The sequence below is a fragment of the Schistocerca cancellata genome, chromosome 2, assembly GCF_023864275.1.
Source record: "Schistocerca cancellata isolate TAMUIC-IGC-003103 chromosome 2, iqSchCanc2.1, whole genome shotgun sequence".
Lineage (NCBI taxonomy): Eukaryota > Metazoa > Arthropoda > Insecta > Orthoptera > Acrididae > Schistocerca > Schistocerca cancellata.
The window spans coordinates 695,287,028-695,308,514 of record NC_064627.1 but is presented as its reverse complement, the minus strand read 5'-3'; the positions used below and the strand labels follow the sequence as shown (position 1 = coordinate 695,308,514).

The 21,487-nt window shown below is 43.7% G+C and overlaps 1 long non-coding RNA gene across 1 annotated transcript in view; it reads right to left on the bottom strand.

Moving 5' to 3' along the window:
- LOC126147902 (uncharacterized) overlaps nucleotides 1-21,487 on the bottom strand; it is a 297,732-nt gene that overhangs the window by 237,191 nt on the left and 39,054 nt on the right. The window contains exon 2 of the long non-coding RNA XR_007530360.1: nucleotides 17,895-17,972. This is a non-coding gene — a long non-coding RNA (uncharacterized LOC126147902). The remainder of the gene's footprint in view (nucleotides 1-17,894; nucleotides 17,973-21,487) is intronic.

Here is a 21,487-nt window from a genome sequence, read left to right as displayed (position 1 = left end):
ACATCGCCAAATGAAGTCTACTAGGCTGAAGTTTCATGTAGTCCTTAATTCGAGATAGACATTTCTCAGAATGTACGTCAGTAGCATGGTATGAGCTTAGGGAAAATCAGAAAATAAGAGATGATGTTTGAGATGCAGTGTTGCAAAATTATGCTGAAGATTAGTGGACTGGTACGATAAGAAATGAAGTGGTTATCCGTACAGTCAGCGAGGAAAGCAAATGTGGAAAATTCTACGTAGTACAAAGAACAGAATGATAGGAAATGTAGTAAGATAACAGCAAAGAACTTACACGTCACCAAAGAGAGCTCCCGAGGATAGACATTGTAGAAGAAGACAGAGAATCGAAGATATACACTGAGATGACTAAAGCTCATGGGAAACCTTCTAATATCGTATCGGACCACCTTTTGACCGGCGTTGTGCAGCAACTCGAGGTGGCATGGACTCAGCAAGTCTTTGGATGTTCCCTACAGAAATATTGAGCCATGCTGCCTCTACAGCTATCCACAACTGCGAAAGTGTTCCTGGTGCACGATTTTGTGCATGAACTGACCTCTCGATTACGCCCCATAAATGTTTGGTGGGTGGACAAATCATTCGCTCGAATTGTTCAGAATGTTCCTCGAACCAATCGTGAACAATTGTGGCCTGGTGACAGAGCACATTGTCATCCATAAAATTCCATCGTTATTTGGGAACATGAAGTCCATGAATGGCAGCAAATAATCACTTCGTCAATGATTCGTCCAGTTGGACGAGGGGACCCAGTCCATTCCATGTAAACACAATCCATGCCATTATGGAGTCACCTCCAACATGCACAGTGCCTTGCTGACAACTTGGGTCCACAGCTTCGAGGGGTCTGCGCCACACTCGAACCCTTACCTCTTGCCAACCGAAATCGGGACTCATCTGATCAGGCCACGGTTTCCTAGTCTTCTATGATCATGAGCTCAGAAGAGGTGCATCAGGCGATGTTAGGAAAGGCACTCGCCTCGGTCGTCTGCTGCCACAGCCAATCATGGCCAAATTACGCTGTATTCTTGTGACGGGTACGATCGTCGTACTTGCGGCGTCGATTTCTGCGGTTATTTCACGCAGTACTGCTTGTCTGTTAGCAATGACAACCCTGAGCAATTGCCGCTGCTCTCGGGCGTTAAGTGAAGGTCGTCGGCCACTGCGTTGTCCGTGGTGACAGGTAATCCCTGAAATTTGGTGTTCTAGGCACACTCTTCGTACTTGGATCTCGGAATACATAATTCCCTAACGATTATCCAAATGCAATGTCTCAAGCGTCTAACAGCAACTACCATTCCGCGTTCAGGGTCTGTTAATTTCCGTCTTGCGGCCATTTCTCGTCCGAAACATTTTCACATGAATCATCCGAGTACAAATGACAGCTCCGCCAACGCACTGCCCTTTTATACTTTGTGTATGCGACACTACTGCCATCTGGAAGTGTGCGCATAGGTGTGCCATTATTTTTGTCACCTCAGTGTAAGACTGTTCTATTTTCCTTGACCACATTGGTAAGTTTTTGTCCAGAAGCAAAATAAAAAGTGTATCAAGCTAATGTTTATCTACCAGGGAGACATTAACCAGGATGACTACGTTCGTTGTAACATTGTTTGTTACGAAGATATGAACAGCAGTGGTTCTTTTTTAAATTGCAGCCTATTTTTTGTACTCGGTAATACAGTTCGTCTTCTCGATATTCGTTCAGAAACGTATCACAGTGTACCATTCAATTAATCACGACGTTACTAAAAACGTAACACAAAACTGACTTTTACCTTGCTGTTCTAGCACACAGTGGAGGTACCAGGGGTAGCGTAACGTAACCGGTGTAAGGTAGCTCGTCATCTTCCTTGAATTGATGGTAAACAAATGAAAACACAAGGAAAATACACGGCGATCTTTCACTCAACCATCTGTAATTGAAGCTTTGCGTTAGTAATATGCACACCAATGACAAAAGGGTACAAATGCTAGCCGGCCCGTGTGGCCGTGCGGTTCTAGGCGCTTCAGTCTGGAACCGCGTGACCGCTACGGTCGCTGGTTCGAATCCTGCCTCGGGCATGGATGTGTGTGATGTCCTTAGGTTAGTTAGGTTTAAGTAGTTCCAAGTTCTAGGGGACTGATGACCTCAGATGTTAAGTCCCATAGTGCTCAGAGCCATTTAAACCATAGTGCTCAGAGCCATTTTACAAATGCTACTCATCTATGGAGTAGCTCAACAGTAACTGCAATAATGTTTTGTTATTTTCAATAAGGGCAGATGTAGTACAGTTTGCAATAATTTAAAACGATGTATTATGTCTAGTTAGGGCAGTCCTTGGTTAAAAACTGCGTCATCGTTACTTTTATTGCATGGTAATTGACAGAATAAATGGTGTACGTTCTTCTTGTGTTTCCATATTTTGTTTACCGTCAGCTTCGGCAAGTGCACGAGCTACGTAAGCCCTGTTACCTGCACTGTCTGCTAGTGCAGGAGAGTCGAAGGCAGTTCTCTCTCACGTTTTAACAACGTCATGCTTAGGGAAATGGTACACCGTGTAAAATTTCTGAACAGTTTTCGAGGAGAGAAAGTAAACAGCCGAAGAAATATGTGCTGTTTAAGAAAGAAGTAAGTAATAAAGTTACAAGAAAGGCAACCATACTGATTAATGGTTACTGGTGGTTAAACAATATATGCTAGAACACTTTTCATTTTGCTTCTGGATGAAATATTATTTGTGTGGTCGGGGTAAAGAGGACAACCAGTATGCAACAAATAATTAAGTATAATGGGGGTAGACATTGCTCTGATTGAGAGATGAAAAATTTATCACGGGGGAGGAAGTTGTGGCATGTCGCATCAAGCCAGTCAGAAGACCGACGACATAAACAAAAAAGCAGAAGTAATAAATTAGCATGCATTTCATTTAAATAAATAAACTGGAATAAGGAGATTTCTTAAAATTTTGAGTCTGGAGGTTTACAGTCATCCAAAGTTGTGCGTTTATGAGAGGCCTGTTCTTTCAATTTCAACCGCTAGGAAATGGTTGCTTGAATTCAAATGTGGCAGTTTCTCTTAACCCTAGATTACTATCCCTCGGAAAATTTGCGATTGCAGTTGGTTCCAATTTGCAGTGCCCGCCAGTCTCTAGTTGTCGATATAGGGTGTAAGAAAGGACATTTTTTACTTATTTTGTACGTGACACTTTGTACTATGGTCTTCTTTTGAAAGCCAGTTTATTTGCGGAGATCGCTATGTTAATTACTAGAGTACTAGTTTCGGCAGTATGTATTGCCTGTCTTAGATCCATAAAACTGGGCAGTGGTAGTTACATCATACAGTGCTTACACCTCTGTGTCACATGAGAACTATACAATATGCATAAAAAAGTCGATGCATTGCAATGACGTGTCAGGTTTTCTGTCATAAACTATATAAAACTAGAGTACTAGTGCATGGCACAAACAAGACAGATACATGTAACATTTTTCGCTTAGTGGTATAATGCCATGTTGTCTGCGTGAGATTAAATGTCTATACAGTGTCGCAGCCAAAATGGCATTAAACCACTAAGCGGCAAGATGTGTCGTGTAGAGTTTGTTAGTATCATGCGTACTGAAACTTTTACATACTTTATGATACAACACCTGGAATGCATCGACTTTTTATGCGTATTGCTTAGTCCTCACGTGACAGAGTGGTTTCAGCACAGTACTGTGTAACTACCACTGCCCTGTTTCACGGATGTAAGATTGACAACAAATATTGCCGAAACCAGTAATCCAGTTACAGCGCGCTTGGAAAATAAATTGGATTTAAAAAGAAGACTACAGTACAAAATGTAACAGTTCCCCTACGGTTAAAGATGACACGTGCGAATAGGTTCGAAACTGCAAACATTACTGAAAATACCGAGAATGTGCTGCATGTGCTCCTAGTCGAGTATCGGCAGGACTCAGTCTGACTTAAAAGGGATCTGCGTCAAAAGATCCAACCTTCCATTGGCAGCCTTCAGCAGGTCATACAGAATTCGCGCGCTAGCTGCAGTATCCGAAGCGCTCTCTTGCGGGCGTGGTGTATATTTAAAGACAAGCGACCATTTCACCTAATGCAACGGTACAGTATTGACGCGAGTCCCTTCTCCTGAGTGCAGTTTTCGCTGCATTGCGTCAGTCACTCGTTAGCGCGTCCCTTGAAGTGTTTGCCGACCGACCTTGCTCAGCACACAGATTCTCAAACGCCTCACACGTCTGAATGTACTCGATCACTTGGAAGTTTCATAACGTCTGACTTCATTACAAAATGGTTCAAATGGCTCTGAGCACTATGGGACTTAACATCTGAGGCCATCAGTCCCCTAGACTTAGAACTATTTAAATCTAACTAACCTAAGGACATCACACACATCCATGCCCGAGGCAGGATTCGAACCTACGACCGCAGCAGCAGCGCGGTACCGGACTGAAGCGCCTACAATTGCTCGGCCACAACGGCCGGCTGAATTCATTACACTACGCCACCGCCATATAAGCAGAGATCGCAACACTGGTATGCAATATTAATGGCAAAAAAATACAACAAATTTCGTAATTCATCCTAAACGCATTAAACATCTTTCAAAGCAGCTGCTTCATAATGAATCCTTGTTGCGTGTCTGAGGCCACGCAGGGGACAAGATATGCAAATAAAATTATTTTACAATGTATAAAATAGAAAAGAAAAGCAATTTTTGCTTCACATATAGTGTATTTAACGCAGGAGGGTACCTCAGAGCTTGTAAATCTCGACAGAATGTCGTTTTTTCCCAAGATAAACACAGACGATTTTATTTATTGTCAGTTCAGATCTTACAGGTTTTCATTAAATACAGTAAAACTTCAGTCAACATACTAGACATAGATGATAGTATGTAATCAACAACGAAATCTAACACGACATCATAGTACTGTACGCTCGATTAATATTTTATACTTGATGATCAATATGATTTGTAGTAAATAATAATTTTGTGTTCAGATGGTTCAGATGGCTCTGAGCACTATGGAACTTAACATCTGTGGTCATCAGTCCCCTAGAACTTAGAACTACTTAAATCTAACTTACCTAAGGACATCAGACAGATCCATGCCCGAGGCAGGATTCGAACCTGCGACCGTAGCGGTCACGCGGTTCCAGACTGAAGCGCTTAGAACCGCACGGCCACACCGGCCGGCTAATAATTTTGTGTAATCAGACTTATCTACGTGCATGTGCTGTCTTCTAGGGACAACGATGTGCATCATAAACGACAAACGACTCGTTAATTTTTCCGGTCACCAAGAGATTAGTGAAATAGTTTGTAAAGCCCTTATGTGTCAAGTTTACTTCAGTTTCGGAATTAGGGGTGTCTCGTTTGGGCAGAGATGGTGTCAGTAGGAGTTAGCCCGAACAAGCTCACTCTTGATATTGTTGTAAAATTTCCTTTACAGAAAATACAAGAGCACCACGAGCGATTATTCCGTTATGGAAGAGTGGATGACGTTTTATACAAGTGGCACTGGAAAAATGTTCTTTAGTGCAGCGCTGAAGGGGACATTCGTAAGCGAAAATCATTATATTGGCAGCAGGAGACTGAATGTTATCTAAACTTCTGTCTTGTATTGAAACTAGATGCTACCTTGCATTTTACTGTACAAAGGCGCCCTAACCCTGGGACGATGTCAGTGACCCGTCAGTCATTAGGGAAGTCACTGACGCGGGCTGACAACACTGAATGTCTGATGGATGTTGCATATTGAATATAAATGTCACTTCAAAAACGCATTTGATTAAACAGTGCTCCTAGTTGGAATGCTGGACTTGTTTGTGGCCGGCCAACCACTGTTGATCTCCAAGGGTAAGAGTCGCACTACAGATGCACTACCTACTTACATCAAGAAAAGGGATCATTTAAGATGCTAGAATCCAGCAGAGCTGACCAGCATGGGGGAGCGGAGGATTGATCTGCCCGTAGCGCGATCACGTCCTCCGGCTACCAACCGTTTATGGCATTATTTGACACAAAGTGAGGTGTCACGGTGAGTAAACAAGGCATGAGGACGAGGGCGTCGCTGGGTCGTCCCCAGTGAGCCCAAGTGGAAAGAAATGGCGATGGATATGTCGTAGAGTCGCCGATGACGCAATAAATAAATATATACTAACGACTCTGCCGCACCGTGGTTAGTTTTCACTTCCAGGAAGAACGTTCAAGGAAGCGTCCTGCGAGTTCCCTACGTACTTTTTAGTCTTCGATATTGCTCTACACTCAAGATAGCAGGGTATTAGTGGCCTGAGACGTTTGGGAAAGCGAAGAAGGTAAGTCACTCCGTGCAGGAGTTTGGAGGCTAACGTTGGGCGGGGTCACTGAGCTCTTACGCTAAAGCCATGTTCACAAAAGACAACGACCTAGTTCAGATCCGATACACACACACGCACACACACACACACACACACACACACACATTCACTGGTAATGTGAACAATGTTAATTCCAACGTTCACCTCCCACAGAATAAATGCTTCATTATGAAAGTTTTTCCTCTTTTAGGAGGTATAAGGGTCACCTTGCTATAATCTCCCTGTGCCCCCCCCTCTCTCTCCCCCCCTCTCTCCCCCCCTACTGTTCCGTTCCCTCTTCCTCCTCCCTACCTTTTTCTCGTTTTCTTTCCCTTCGTTTTTCACTCACTCAAAAGAGTGCAGGTTGCGTCAAGAAGGTGAGGACGATATGTAACTGTGACGTACAGAAGATTCTGTTTCAACAGTGTCACAGCACTTTGATACCGAAAAAGCACAACACACAATTTAAACACACAATTTTATATTTTGGAAAATATGATTCTGTAAGTGCTTGAATAAATGTATCATGTTTCAAAATAAATTATTCAGGTAGTTAAGGGAGACGAAAATTTAATAGTCATGGGGGACTGGAATTTGATAGTAGGAAAACGAATAGAAGGAAAGTAGTAAGTGAATATGGACTGGGGGTAAGGAAAGAAAGAGGAAGCCGTCTGGTAGAATTTTGCACAGAACATAACTTAATCATAGCTTACACTTGGTTTAAGAATCATGAAAGAAGGTTGTATACGTGGAAGAGGCCTGGAGACACTTGAAGGTTTCACATAGATTATGTAATGGTAAGACGGAGATTTAGGAACCAGGTTTTAAATTGTTAGACACTTCCAGGGGCAGATGTGGAGTCTGACCACAATTTATTGGTTATGAATTGTACAAAAAGGTAGGAATTTAAGGATATGGGACCTGGATAAACTGAAAGAACCAGAGGTTGTAGAGAGTTTCAGAGAGAGCATTAGTGAACGATTGACAAGAAGAAAAGAAAGAAATACAGTAGAAGAAGAATGGGTAGCTCTGAGAGATGTAATAGTGAAGGCAACAGAGGATCAAGTAGGTAAAAAGACGAGGGATAGTAGAAATCATTGGGTAACAAAGGAAATATTGAATTTAACTGATGCAAGGAGAAAATATAAAAAAGCAGTAAATGGAGCAGGTGAAAAGGATCACAAATGTCTCAAAAATGGGGTCGAAAGGAAGTGCTAATGGCTAAGCAGGGATGTCTAGAGGACAAATGTAAGGACGTAGAGGCATATATCACTAGGGGTAAGATAGATACTGCCTACAGGAAAATTAGAGACCTTTGGAGAAAAGAGAACCACCTGTATGAATATCAAGAGCTCAAAATGGAAAACCAGTCGTAAACAAAAAAGGGAAAGCAGAAAGGCGGAAGGAGTATATAGAGGGTCTATACAAGGGCGATGTATTTGAGGCCAACATTATGGAAATGGAAGAGGAGAAAGATGAAATCGGAGATATGATACTGCGTGAAGAATTTGACAGAGCACTGAAAGACCTAAGTCGAAGCAAGGCTCCAGAAGTAGACAACATTCCATTAGAATTACTGATAGCCTTGGGACAGCCAGCCAACACAAAATTCTTCCATGTGATGAGCAAGACGTCTATCCTCAGACTTCAAGAAGAATATAATAATTCCAATTCCAAAGAAAGCAGGCGTTGACAGGTGTGAAAATTACCGAACTATCAGTTTAATAAGTCACTGTTGCAAAATACTAACACGAATTCTACACAGAAGAATGAAAAAACTGGTAGAAGCCGACCTTGGGGAAAATCAGTTTGGTTTCCGCAGAAATGTTGGAACACGCGAGGCAATACTAACCCTACGACTTATCTTAGAAGATAGGTCAAGGAAAGGCATTTGTATACTTAGAGTAAGCTTTTGACAATGTTGACTGGAATACTTCCTTTTACATTCTGAAGGTGGCAGGGGTAAAATACAGGGAGCGAAAGGCTATTTACAATTTGTGCAGAAATCAGATGGCTGTTATAAGAGTCGAGGGGCACGAAAGGGAAGCAGTGATTGAGAAAGGAGTTAGGCAGGCTTGTAGCCTATCGCAGACGTACATTGTAAAGGAAGAAAAGAAAAATTTGGAGTCGAAATTAAAATCCATGGAGAAGAAATAAGACTTCAAGGTTTGCCGACGACGTTGTAATTCTGTCAGAGACAGCAAAGGACGTGGAAGAGCAACTGAACGGAATGGACAGTGTCTCGAAATTAGGATATAATATAAAATTAACAAAAGGAAAACGAGGATAACGGAATGTAGTCGAATTAAATCAGGTAATGCTGAGGGAATCAGACTAGAACATAAGACAATTAAAGTAGTGGATGAGTTTTTCTATTTGGGCAACAAAAAAACTGTTGATAGACGAAGTAGAGAGAATATAAAATGTAGCTTGGCTACGGCAAGGAAAGCGTTCCTGAAGAAGAGAATTTTTTTTAACATCGAGTATAGATTTAAGTGTCAGGAAGTCGTTTCTGAAAGTATTTGTATGTAGTGTAGCCATGTATGGAAATGAAACATGGACGATAAATAGTTTGGACAAGAAGATTTTGAAATGTGGTGCTACAGAAGAAAGCTGATGATTAGATAGGTAGATCATGTAGCTAATGAGGAGGTACTGCATATAATTGGGGAGAAGAGGAATTTGTTGCACAACTTGAGTAGAAGAAGGGATCGGTTGGTAGTACACGTCCTGAGGCATCAAGGTATCGCCAATTTCGTATTGGAGGGAAGCGTGGAGAGTAAAAATCGTAGAGGGAGGCCTAGAGATGAATACACTAAGCAGAGTCAGAAGGATGTAGGTTGCAGTAATTACTCGGAGACGAAGAGGCTTGCACAGCATGGAGAGCTGCACCAAACCAGTCTTCGGAGTGAAGACCACAACAACAACAACAACAACACAACAACAATAAGTGCGGTTCTAGGCGCTGCAGTCTGGAACCGCGAGACCGCTACGGTCGCAGGTTCGAATCCTGCCTCGGGCATGGATGTGTGTGATGTCCTTAGGTTAGTTAAGTTTAACTAGTTCTAAGTTCTAGGGGACTAATGACCTCAGAAGTTGAGTCCCATAGTGCTCAGAGCCATTTGAACCATTTGAACAATAAGTGCTTCATGCACTAATATATAAGGAGCGATCAAAAAGTTTCCCTTAGAAGGCCGAAGAGTCCAGAATCGGTACGCCAGTCAGGCAAAATCGCCGTGAATTAAGAAGTTCATCCTATCGACGCGCCAGGTGGAAGTATTCTTTTGGAAAACCATAGGAATGAAGACGTAATAATCGCATTGGGAGAGATCAGGACTGTAGGGCGGGTTTTCGATTGTCTCCCACGTTAGTTGCCGTAGCTTTCGCGTCACGACATTTGCAGTTTTCCCGGAAGTTTCACTTTAATTGCACGCCTTAATTTCTCCAGCGTCACGCAGTACGTTTTCCTAGTGATGCAGACGTCATGTTCCTGGAAATCAATAAGCAGTGGTCCTCGGTAGTGCAAGAACAGTGTGAGCAACACCATCCTGGGAGATGGCTGGCTCTTGAACTTCTCGGGACGATGGATTACAGGCATGGTGCTCCTTACATATTTTTTATCCTCCGATGAATGTCGAGCGGTGTTTGTCCTTCGGCAGCCAAGAAAACAATGACATCACATTGGTCCTGCTTGGAAGAATTATCTAACAACGTTCCCATAGTTCACGTTTCCGCACTTACCGCACGCACGTCGCAAAGAGACGAATGCCACACTATTCCCTGGCATACGTGTCTGTGCGGTAGTTGGATGTACTGCAGCAACGCCCTCAAACTGAGTCTTTGATTGCCCGTTATATATTGTTTCACATAAATTTTTAGCTATTCGTCAGGTAATTGCTCATTTACAACTGTTGTGGGACTGTATACAAATGAAGGTTTTACAGAAAAACTACGTTCATGGCTGGTAAAACAGAAATGTACATTCCCACCTACGCACCCTGTCCCCTCCCCCCCCCCCCAACACACACACACACACACACACACACACACACACACACACATATCCAAGTATTTTAATGTGCTTTTATTTGGTCCTAGGCGTTCGAGCTTTAGTACTTCCCCTGCAAGTATGGAAATTCTACCACTTCAAACATTTGCGAAAGAGGTGACAAGGTCACGGCCTGCCGGCTTGGAATTTTCACAGCAAAGACTAGTAACAGGCGTAAAGCTGGTGGCTGACATCAGCGCCATCTGAGAAATAAACAAACTGAACGAAGCATCCCTCTGACATAAAACAGCGATAAGGAAAACCTAGCAGGCAGTTTCACTGCGGCGCGTGTAATAGTGGCTTGAGCACAGAGCGTTCTTACAGACGAAATGTTTATCAACAGGTGGTACATGAACATTGCATTTGCGATCGTTCTGCAATTGGCAGAACAGTCTGTAATACAAAACAGTGGTTACGCATTTGCCACGAGAAAATATCAGAATTGTACTTTTTTGCTGATGTGAAAAGATACGACATTGACTCCACTAAATTATTGAAAATCTGATAAAAACAGCAAGAATTAGAGAAGCATAGAGCTGACGTGCAGGTGGAGTATGTTATTACTACACTACTTCAGTGAAACTCAGGTGTATTCCAGCAGGCTGTAGTGTCCACAGGTCAAAGGGTCTTGCCAGTCCACGAAACAACAGTGTGTCAGGGCGACACGGCGCTGTATCTGCTGTTGCAGGGGTTGCACGGAAACACGCTACGTGCGAAGCTACTGTGTGTGGCAGCTGTAAAAAGTGTGCGGAGGTTCTTGAGCCTAGTGATTCTGAGTGCATGCTGTGTGCGTTTCATCCGTATTAACTGGTATGTAGGAGAGCACCTTGGGAAAGCGAACACGTGTGGATGGTGGTACGTGTGGCTGGGCGATTGGCAATTGAGAACCAGCTCCTACTGTGGGAGAGGAAGGAGGGGAGTTTAATGTCACTCGCAGCAAGTCACAGTGTTGGGGAAGATACCAGGAGGGGCGGCACATGCGTTGCAGCTATGGCTAATAACGATTGGAAAATACCATCTGGATTACTATTGATGTCCGGTTTCTGTCTGACTAGCAATCATCTTTCGATCTAAGTGTGTAAAAGGAAGAATGAGATGCGAGAATATAAAAATTTCGTAAGTATAAAATAGTAACTAATACCGACAAAGCTACTACAAATGACATTAAAACACTGAGAAGTAGTTCATAGCTAGTGCTGCAAAGCGCAGTTTGTCATTTCTGCTAAGAATGTAGGACAAAACTTCGTAAAAAGTACAGAGGTAGAATGTAGAAGGTTACGTAGTCAATACCGTGACATGTGTACAAGTCAACCCTCTCGCATCAGTGACCAGAACACTGATACAGTGTAAAGAGGATTATTCCATTATAAAATAAGGAGAATTATTAAAATCAAATATACGTTAACCTAATAAATTTTAATACATCTGACATGCTACCAGATAAGCGCAAAAATAGACACGTACGAAACAGCCTTACAGTAAATTGTACATTTTCATGTATGTTTAACATTTCGTAAGACAGAAAGTGCGGAGTTAATAAACAAAGGTAGTTGACTGCTGAGTAAGCTCGGCAATCCTCCTAATGGCTTATCCCCACACAAAGGCACGTATGATTTAGACTGTCCTCACATATGATGGATGATAATGCCCCACCACACGTGACCACCCATGTAGGGCGGGAATTAAAGCTGGCTCGACGTGTAAGGGGCGAACTCCGAGTGGACGACTGCAGCGCTCACACGAGTACTGCCAGCCACTGTTAACCTGCAGAGAGTACCTTTACAACAACGGGACACGTCGCGTGAAGCCACCCTACGTGGGCTGATGCAGTAGGTATTGTACGACCTGAATTGCTTTGCAAATGCATCGTCCCCCATTTTAAAGCTCCTTGTTCTATCAGTGTAAGGGCAACACACATTGTATATCTGGTGTCTAAACTGCCTGATGAAAAAAGAGAAGCACCCAGAAGACGTGGCAGGGTGTCCATGTTGCTTCGCACACGCACTCAGTCCTGGCAGGCAAGTAAATAGAGTTGCTATTCTCTGTGACACGTAGAGCGGCCACCGAATGTCTTAGTGCTGATCGCGTGCGCTGGTAGGGTACGTAAGGCGTCAGATGTTGAGTGATCACTGTTATTATTATTATTCTTATTATTATTGTTATTATTATTCTCGACTCAGAAACATACAAATCTACAGTAGCCATACACATCAATAAATATGTATATGTATAGACACAAATTATATTTATACTACATGTGCCCAGTACTTAGCAACCTCCAAGGCGCTTGGAGTAGCTTGCAGGAGATCAATCTCCGTGCAGGATGTAGGGCACTGAAGCACGTGGCTTGTGGTTTGTCCTTGTTCACAATCACACGACGTATCTTCTGTTATGAAGCTCCATCTCTTCAGGTTGTCTCTGGATCGTCCAACTCCTGATCGTAATCTGTCTAAAGATTTCCACAACAGCCAGCTTTCATTGTGTCCATGTTGTAGTTCTTTAGCTTTTGGCATCCATCGGTGCAGGTGAGGCGTCGACTTCTTCCATTACCCCAGCCTTGCCTTCTCTGGTGAAATGGTGAGCTTCTCGGATGTCCTCGGGAAGCTCTTTCGCTAGCTCAGCCGTTGCTGTGGTGGATTCTGTCCGTGCAGTGGATGGGCAACGTTCTGTTCTACTTTCAGTCTCTTCTTGTCGTCAGCCACTGCTCCGGGTACCCATGGTGGCGCTATTCCAGCCAGATAGTACAGCTTATGAGTTGGGACACGTCTTAAGCAAATTGTGATAGGTTTCGTTGAGAGCAATGTCTACTTGTCTGGCAATGTCTACTTGTCTGGCATGAGATGTCTTGTACCAAACTGGGGAAGCATATACGGCAGTAGAAAAGCACAGTGCCATTGCAGAAGAGCTAGTAGTTTGTGAATGTGAACCCCACTGTGTCCCCGCTAGTTGGCGAGTTGGGTTGTTTCGAGTGGAATTTTCATTCTGGTGTTCTTGCAGTGAGTTTTGAATGTCAGAGTTTTGTCGAGAGTGACTCCCAAGTATTTAGGGGCGTGATGATGCTGGAGTTGGATGCCTGATCATTAAAAATGTAGCTCACGATTAGCTTCCCTGTTCTTTAAATGAAAGGCACACACTTGTGTCTTAGAAGGATTTAGTCTGAGTTGGATCCGATTGTAGTAGCTTGACAGTGTTCTAAGTGCAGTTGTCAAGTTTCTTTCCACTGTTTCAAAGCATGAGCTCTGCTTAGCAAGGGCTAGGTCATCTGCATATAAGAATCTCCTTGTGCCTGGGGTGAAATGCTGGTCGTTGGTATAAATGTTGAAGGGAAGTGCAGCCAAGACGCTTCCCTGAGGTAGACCATTTTTCTGTGCTCTCCAGTGACTGCGTTGTGCTTGAAATTCAACAAAAAACCCACGATTTTGGGTGAGGGTGCTGATTAGTCCAACGAGATGGGCGTTCTTGATCTCATTGTATGATTTTTCATGGAGTAACCGATGATGGACGGTATCATACGCTGTTGTGAGATTCATGAAAGCCACGCCCGTTACTTGTCGGGTCTTGTCATCCTCTATAAACTGAGTGAGATTCAAAAGTTGTCCTGTGCAGTTTCTGTTTGGTCGAAATCCTGCTTGTTTGGGTAGGAGAAGAGGATCTATTACTGGAAGTATTCTATTCAGAATCATACATTCGAACAGTTTACAAAAGTGACTCAAAAAGCTAACTGGTCTGAAATTCTTGAGATGATTTGCTTCCTTTCCAGGTTTCAGAAGAGCTAACGCCCTGCTCTTTTGCCAGATTTTTGGTATTTGGCACTGATTCATGCAGTTGTTGAAAAGCTGCAGGATCCATTTTCTTGTTTCTGGGCCGTAATTCTTGATTTTCTCCATATGGATGTCATCTAAACCGGATGCTTTACCAGTTCTGCTCTCCTTAATACCTTGTTTAGTTCAGATATCTCGAATGGGAGAGTCAGATCCCTCGTTTGTTCGCGGGCCTCTTGGTGTACTTTTGGAACTTTGACTCTATGGCTTCCTTTCCATTTCACGAGCAGTTGGTGTGCTATCTGATATGCAGTGACGTTGCAGTGTGCTGTGGATCTGGTTGGGTCATTATTGAGGAGTCTCAATAATCTCCACGGTTTATGACTGTTTCTGATCAGATCAAGTTCTTCCATAGTTTTAACCCAAGAATTCCTTTTGCATTCCTTCAGAGATGTAATAAGTTTATTCACAGCCACCATCGTTGTCCTCGTCGAATGGGTCTTCTTCGAATAGTACCTTACACTCTGTAAACTGAGCACTGAGTTATGAAGTTAGACCAGGAATGTATGAGGTTCTCCAACCCCGAGGAATGGCAATTCTGGAGCATCTCTTTACAGCCTCCACAAAAGTGTCATACGAGTGAGGTGAAGGTTCAATACTGGAAACTGCAGCGTCCAACATTTCTGTAGACTTTGACCAGTTGGCTTTCCTGAAGTTCAACCTCCTTCTAAACAGAACTATCTGTGGTCTAAACTGCTGCGTAAATTTCGCTGTGTGTTTGGAATAGGGTTGCAGACAGTTTTTATGCACTGTTGTGAGATGTTCTCGCTGCAAAATATCAGATCGGTGTTGTATCCGCGTTTCCATCTACCGCTGTTGAAAGATGCAGGTTGCTTAGGGTCTTCTATAAGGTTCAGATGATTGCCTTACGCCAGTTCTTGTAATGCTGTACCATTCTCATCATCATGCTCAAGGCCCCACGTGGGGCTGTGACAGCTGAAGTCACCAGTCACTATTTGTGTGTATTGACTATAAATGTTATCAGGTACACTGATTTTCAGATCAGCATCCGGTGGTTTGTATACGGATGTCGTTGTACAGCCTTTGATTTCCAAAGTTAAGACTTCAAGATCATTTGCTTCAGTAAAGGCTGTTGATATTACCTGTATATCTGGTTGGGAAAATATAGCACTTTCGTATTTTGGGTGGGGTCTTTCCGTAGCCATTCGCACTCCGTTTATTTCTGGTCTGCGCATTTCATAGCTTCTGTGAGTCTCCTGTATGCAGAGTACATCGCACTTGGTTTGTCTGCACATCTCTTGTAGCAGCTCTTCTTTTGGTAATGATATACCTTCTATATCCCCGATATGATGGTCTACTACGGTCCTGAAACGGACCATGTTGATGTTTCTATGATCACTATGAAGGACACAGACATGGAATGTACTCGTGTGAGATACGCTATCAGCATCTGGCATAGATTGAAAGCGGTCTCATTGCGGGTCTCCATTTGGCCGGCTGGTCGAATTGTCCGATGTCAAGATTTGTGAGGCAATCGAATGTGATAGCAACCCAGTGTTGGGCTTCATGGGAACGAGGGAGCAAGAAAATCGTCGCCAAAATTCGGATCGACCGCGTCTGACCATCACAAGGAAGGGTCGCCGTATTGTGCAACAACCACACTGTAAACTCTTTACTTCTACGCCTGCCATCCGAGACTAAGTAATGGACTCCGTGCAACATTCTGTGGGATCCTGCGCTATTGGATGGAGACTACACTCCGATCCACGAACGCTGGCGATTCGAGCATGTTGAGGCGCAAACGGGGGGATTGCATTGTTGACGATTCCAAGCGACAGTTGTGGTACGCGCATGCGCGTGCTTTTCGCTTGAAGTAAGCGTATATCCTGCAAATTATGTCTCCCGCTTTCTTATGCAGAATTTAAGACTTATCGCCACAACCAGTGATGACAATTCGCAACATATGGAATCGAAATTCACTAAACAACTCGCCAAGATAACGTTTAACTCTCGCTTTAGCCACAGAATTTACAGTAGGGCGCTCGGAACAATACTGAACGCTCATTGGCTGTCGGAGAATACGTGACGTAGGTGCCCAGAACACACCTAAACACGACCGCCATCGTTCGTGACTCCAACTATAGCAACAGCCGTCCCATGTGTAAGCTGACGTCAAAACACAACAATACGACTGCGTTTGGAGTAGTGTGATACCAGGGAATCATGGAATGTTGATGAGTGCTGTCGCATTATCATCAGGGACTAAATGAACATCGCCGCAGAGTGTGGTGGCGATCTATGGAGAGGACCAATAATCTGGAGAGGCACTGCAGTGTTCTTCCTTCCGTAATAGCGTGGGGAACCATCAGCTTTGACTTCTGGTCACGGCTGGTGGTGACGAGGGAGTGCTGAAGGCACGGACATCCGGCGCTCTCGTGAGACAGTACTGTGACGCCACTTTTCAACAGAACGGTGCCTATCTACATATGGCACGTGTCTCTGTATGGTGACAGCGTGTTGTTCAGGTCTTAGCAAGATCGCCACATCTGTTCCCCATGGAACAAACCATCCCGGACATCAACTCAGTCCCAGTGTCAGTATCCAGGATTTCAAAGACAAGTTACAGCAGCTGCGGGCGATCTTGCCTCAGAAGAGGATGCAACGGCTTTACGACACGTTTTCCAACCGAACCAGTGCATGTATGCTCGTCAGGAGGATGCATTGTTGTACTGATAAGTGGGCTCATCCTGCGAAGTCCTTTGTAAATTTGACTCAATTTTGTAATCACCCAAATAACATCACATACCCTCCAAACGTGGGAAGTTTCATTTCGTTTCCTTCTCCCCTTCTGAATTTTCGCTTTTTTTTATCACTCAGAGTATATGATTGTACAAATGTCAAAATGTTACGAGAGCGCAATGTAATCTACACATTAACACCATGTCAGAAGTTGTTACGCTAGTCTCGAAAACTAATAACATGAATGTGCTTTCGCCATTTGTACGTAGCAGGCAACTATAGATGCTGATCCAAAATCTGCTTATAATATTTAAGAGGATGCACAGAAGTGTAAGGTTTTCTTGTACGTGTGGATTTACAAATTAGACAGTGCAGCTAGCGGAAGAAAGCCATTAACTATTGTCCGCAGCTCGTGGTCGTGCGGTAGCGTTCTCGCTTCCCGCGCCCGGGTTCCCGGGTTCGATTCCCGCCGGGGTCAGGCATTTTTCTCTGCCTCTTGATGACTGGGTGTTGTGTGATGTCCTTAGGCTAGTTAGGTTTAAGTAGTTCTAAGTTCTAGGGAACTGATGACCAAAGATGTTAAGTCGCATACTGTTCAGAGCCATTTGAACCATTAACTATTACTAAAATTTTCATTCTCCGTGTCCACTTGGCCCGAAATTTTAGGACTGATTGAGCAATTTAATCCCAAATTCGACATTAGTTTTGAACATCAGTTGCTGCATTTTTTAGACGTTTTAAGAATAATATCAAACTATTTTTAAAAAAAAAAACTTAATATCATCTTACTTGTCTGTTGTGGACAAATGTGACACAGAGTACTGTTCAGCGAAAAACACAAATAAAACTTAGGTCACAGCTTCAAAATGGAAAGGGAGGGAACCCGTCGCTTTCTCTTATACATTGTAGGATAGAAAATCGTTGACAGAATTACAGAAGTTTGATCTAAACTATTTTAACAGTTGCTCACCTTTCGACTACGATCAGTTTACTTCTACAGGATCTTCGTGCACTCCGTTATTAAATATGTACTGAACGCCACACAGACCTGTAAATATGAAACGGATGTTTAAAATCTACACAAATACCAAAATATAGTGATGCAACAGAAGAATGATTGTAAAGCATAAACATAAGACAAGTTAATTACAGAAACCGTAAAAACGTTAACAGTTACAGATATGACAGCTTATGCACGCATAGAAGGTCTTTTGACTGAAGAAGGAAAAATAGGGTTTCAGAACCAACTATGTAATGGGCTATTAACCTACCTTGCGTAAGCAATTTATAAGACGATCTATTCGTTAAAGTAATCTAACTCCGCGTTGAAGAGCTAATTATGTAGTGATGAATTCTGTGGCCCAAAAAGCAAATAGGTCTTGGTTAATTAAATTTAATTAGTAAGTAAATAATTTAATTTGGGCACTTCACTGTCGCATTCGCAATTAAATATTAAATTGGTTTAAGGTGTACCAGCTGCAGGAATGGAATAATTAATTTTATTTACTCTGAAATAGTCCGCAGCTAAATTTCCTTTTCATTTCTCTTGTCAGACCACAAAAATTCTAGACAAACTACTTTGCAGAGTGTTTAAAAAGTGCTTTATACAATAAGTTATTATAAAAGAATTTGTCATCCTTTCTGTTTATTTTCTCAGGCTCGAATTTCTTAGGTTTGAAATCTTTCAAGTTTTGAGACAAAGTCGGAAATTCGACAGACACACATCCAGTTATCTGTACTGGAGTATGACATTGGCAGGCGGCGGGCGGTGATCATGACGACCTTGCATACGCTGCTTTTCCAGGCGACTCGCAGTATCCGTAAGAACCACGCAGCCTCCAGAGGAGCCACAGGTGCCATGGTCAACACCTGTCACAAGTGCCTCACAGTCGTCCCATCTGCATTCGTGACCAGAGGCTCAGGTGAGACTCCTAATGCCGCAGTATGTCTGCCTAGACCATAGCTTCGATAAACCTTACGCAGGACGGTTACTGTATTCTGTTGGTCTGCTTGTGCTCAAAGTCACACACATCAAATCAACTGTTAAAACATATTTCACGTTCATTTTGTATTTCTGTATCAGTGTTTTGAACTAAAAGTATCTTAACAGCAAATTTCATTTCGCCAAGACACGTCCAAGGGGCTCATACCCTTCGGTTACCTGCTTTCAGCTCAGGACAGCGAGCTTTGGATTCTTGCTATATCTGTTTTCTGTTGCCTCGTCTCCCGAGATCCTTACTACACAGACACATCACAATACCTTATGAACACAGTGCGCTACCAATTTTTAAAAAGGACTTCAGCAGCATCCAGTTTAGAATGGCAAAAACTCGGTGTGGTGGAGACATGTTGTAGTTTACTACCTCTTGAATTCAAATTCCTACGATAAATATGAATGAGAGTGCTGTGGATATTGGAAGGCAGAATTTCGACAAAACTACAGTTTGAAGGTGTTATTACACGAGAATGGAAGCTTGTGCTCAAGACTGAAATCGAACACGAATACATTTAAGTGTTTCAGGTAGTCACAAAACTGGAAGTTTGTATCAAAACAATTAATAAGAAATCCACTCGTCTAATACCCATGAACGACTACTTACTGGAATCTAAATGCTCGCTTGGTGTAAATGTGAACAGTTAATAACGGAATATGAAACAAGTAATAACCAAGTGGTAGCAGAATCGCATGTTGTTTGTTGCACAGTTGGAGTGCTTTGTTCGGTGTTATCCTGGAACTTGTTTCAATGAATCAGGTCCTCTGTAAGGAGTTTTGAAAGTGGGCCGGGTGCCACTAGTAAATTCGAAAGTAACTGTGATGAAATTTGACTTTCAGAAGAGTTCTGCAGGAGCAAGCTAAATAAATAACTTTTGATCGTCCACTTCAGTCGAATGTAGAGCCTCCATCAAATAAGATAAAATGTGGACATCAGCTCGAAATAAGAAATATGCGTTGGTGAAAATTTACGGATTTAACACTTTCATGACTGCACAAAAACAACCTTCACCCGTGTAGTTCTTTCGCAAGAACAAAGCGATACTCGGAAATTTTAATCAGTAAGACATTTGATGACAAGGTACTAAAATTATGATTCGTGTAAAATCTAGTGTCGAATGAACGATGCATCGAATATATGTGAAAACCTCAGAAAGTCCAAAGTAATCTTATTTGCGAAGTGTTATTCTTGGAGAAATGTTTATTTTTCGGAATTTATTATTATAGATCTTAAAATACACTCCTGGAAATTGAAATAAGAACACCGTGAATTCATTGTCCCAGGAAGGGGAAACTTTATTGACACATTCCTGGGGTCAGATACATCACATGATCACACTGACAGAACCACAGGCACATAGACACAGGCAACAGAGCATGCACAATGTCGGCACTAATACAGTATATATCCACCTTTCGCAGCAATGCAGGCTGCTATTCTCCCATGGAGACGATCGTAGAGATGCTGGATGTAGTCCTGTGGAACGGCTTGCCATGCCATTTCCACCTGGCGCCTCAGTTGGACCAGCGTTCGTGCTGGACGTGCAGACCGCGTGAGACGACGCTTCATCCAGTCCCACACATGCTCAATGGGGGACAGATCCGGAGATCTTGCTGACCAGGGTAGTTGACTTACACCTTCTAGAGCACGTTGGGTGGCACGGGATACATGCGGACGTGCATTGTCCTGTTGGAACAGCAAGTTCCCTTGCCGGTCTAGGAATGGTAGAACGATGGGTTCGATGACGGTTTGGATGTACCGTGCACTATTCAGTGTCCCCTCGACGATCACCAGTGGTGTACGGCCAGTGTAGGAGATCGCTCCCCACACCATGATGCCGGGTGTTGGCCCTGTGTGCCTCGGTCGTATGCAGTCCTGATTGTGGCGCTCACCTGCACGGCGCCAAACACGCATACGACCATCATTGGCACCAAGGCAGAAACGACTCTCATCGCTGAAGACGACACGTCTCCATTCGTCCCTCCATTCACGCCTGTCGCGACACCACTGGAGGCGGGCTGCACGATGTTGGGGCGTGAGCGGAAGACGGCCTAACGGTGTGCGGGACCGTAGCGCAGCTTCATGGAGACGGTTGCGAATGGTCCTCGCCGATACCCCAGGAGCAACAGTGTCCCTAATTTGCTGGGAAGTGGCGGTGCGGTCCCCTACGGCACTGCGTAGGATCCTACGGTCTTGGCGTGCATCCGTGCGTCGCTGCGGTCCGGTCCCAGGTCGACGGGCACGTGCACCTTCCGCCGACCACTGGCGACAACATCGATGTACTGTGGAGACCTCACGCCCCACGTGTTGAGCAATTCGGCGGTACGTCCACCCGGCCTCCCGCATGCCCACTATACGCCCTCGCTCAAAGTCCGTCAACTGCACATACGGTTCACGTCCACGCTGTCGCGGCATGCTACCAGTGTTAAAGACTGCGATGGAGCTCCGTATGCCACGGCAAACTGGCTGACACTGACGGCGGCGGTGCACAAATGCTGCGCAGCTAGCGCCATTCGACGGCCAACACCGCGGTTCCTGGTGTGTCCGCTGTGCCGTGCGTGTGATCATT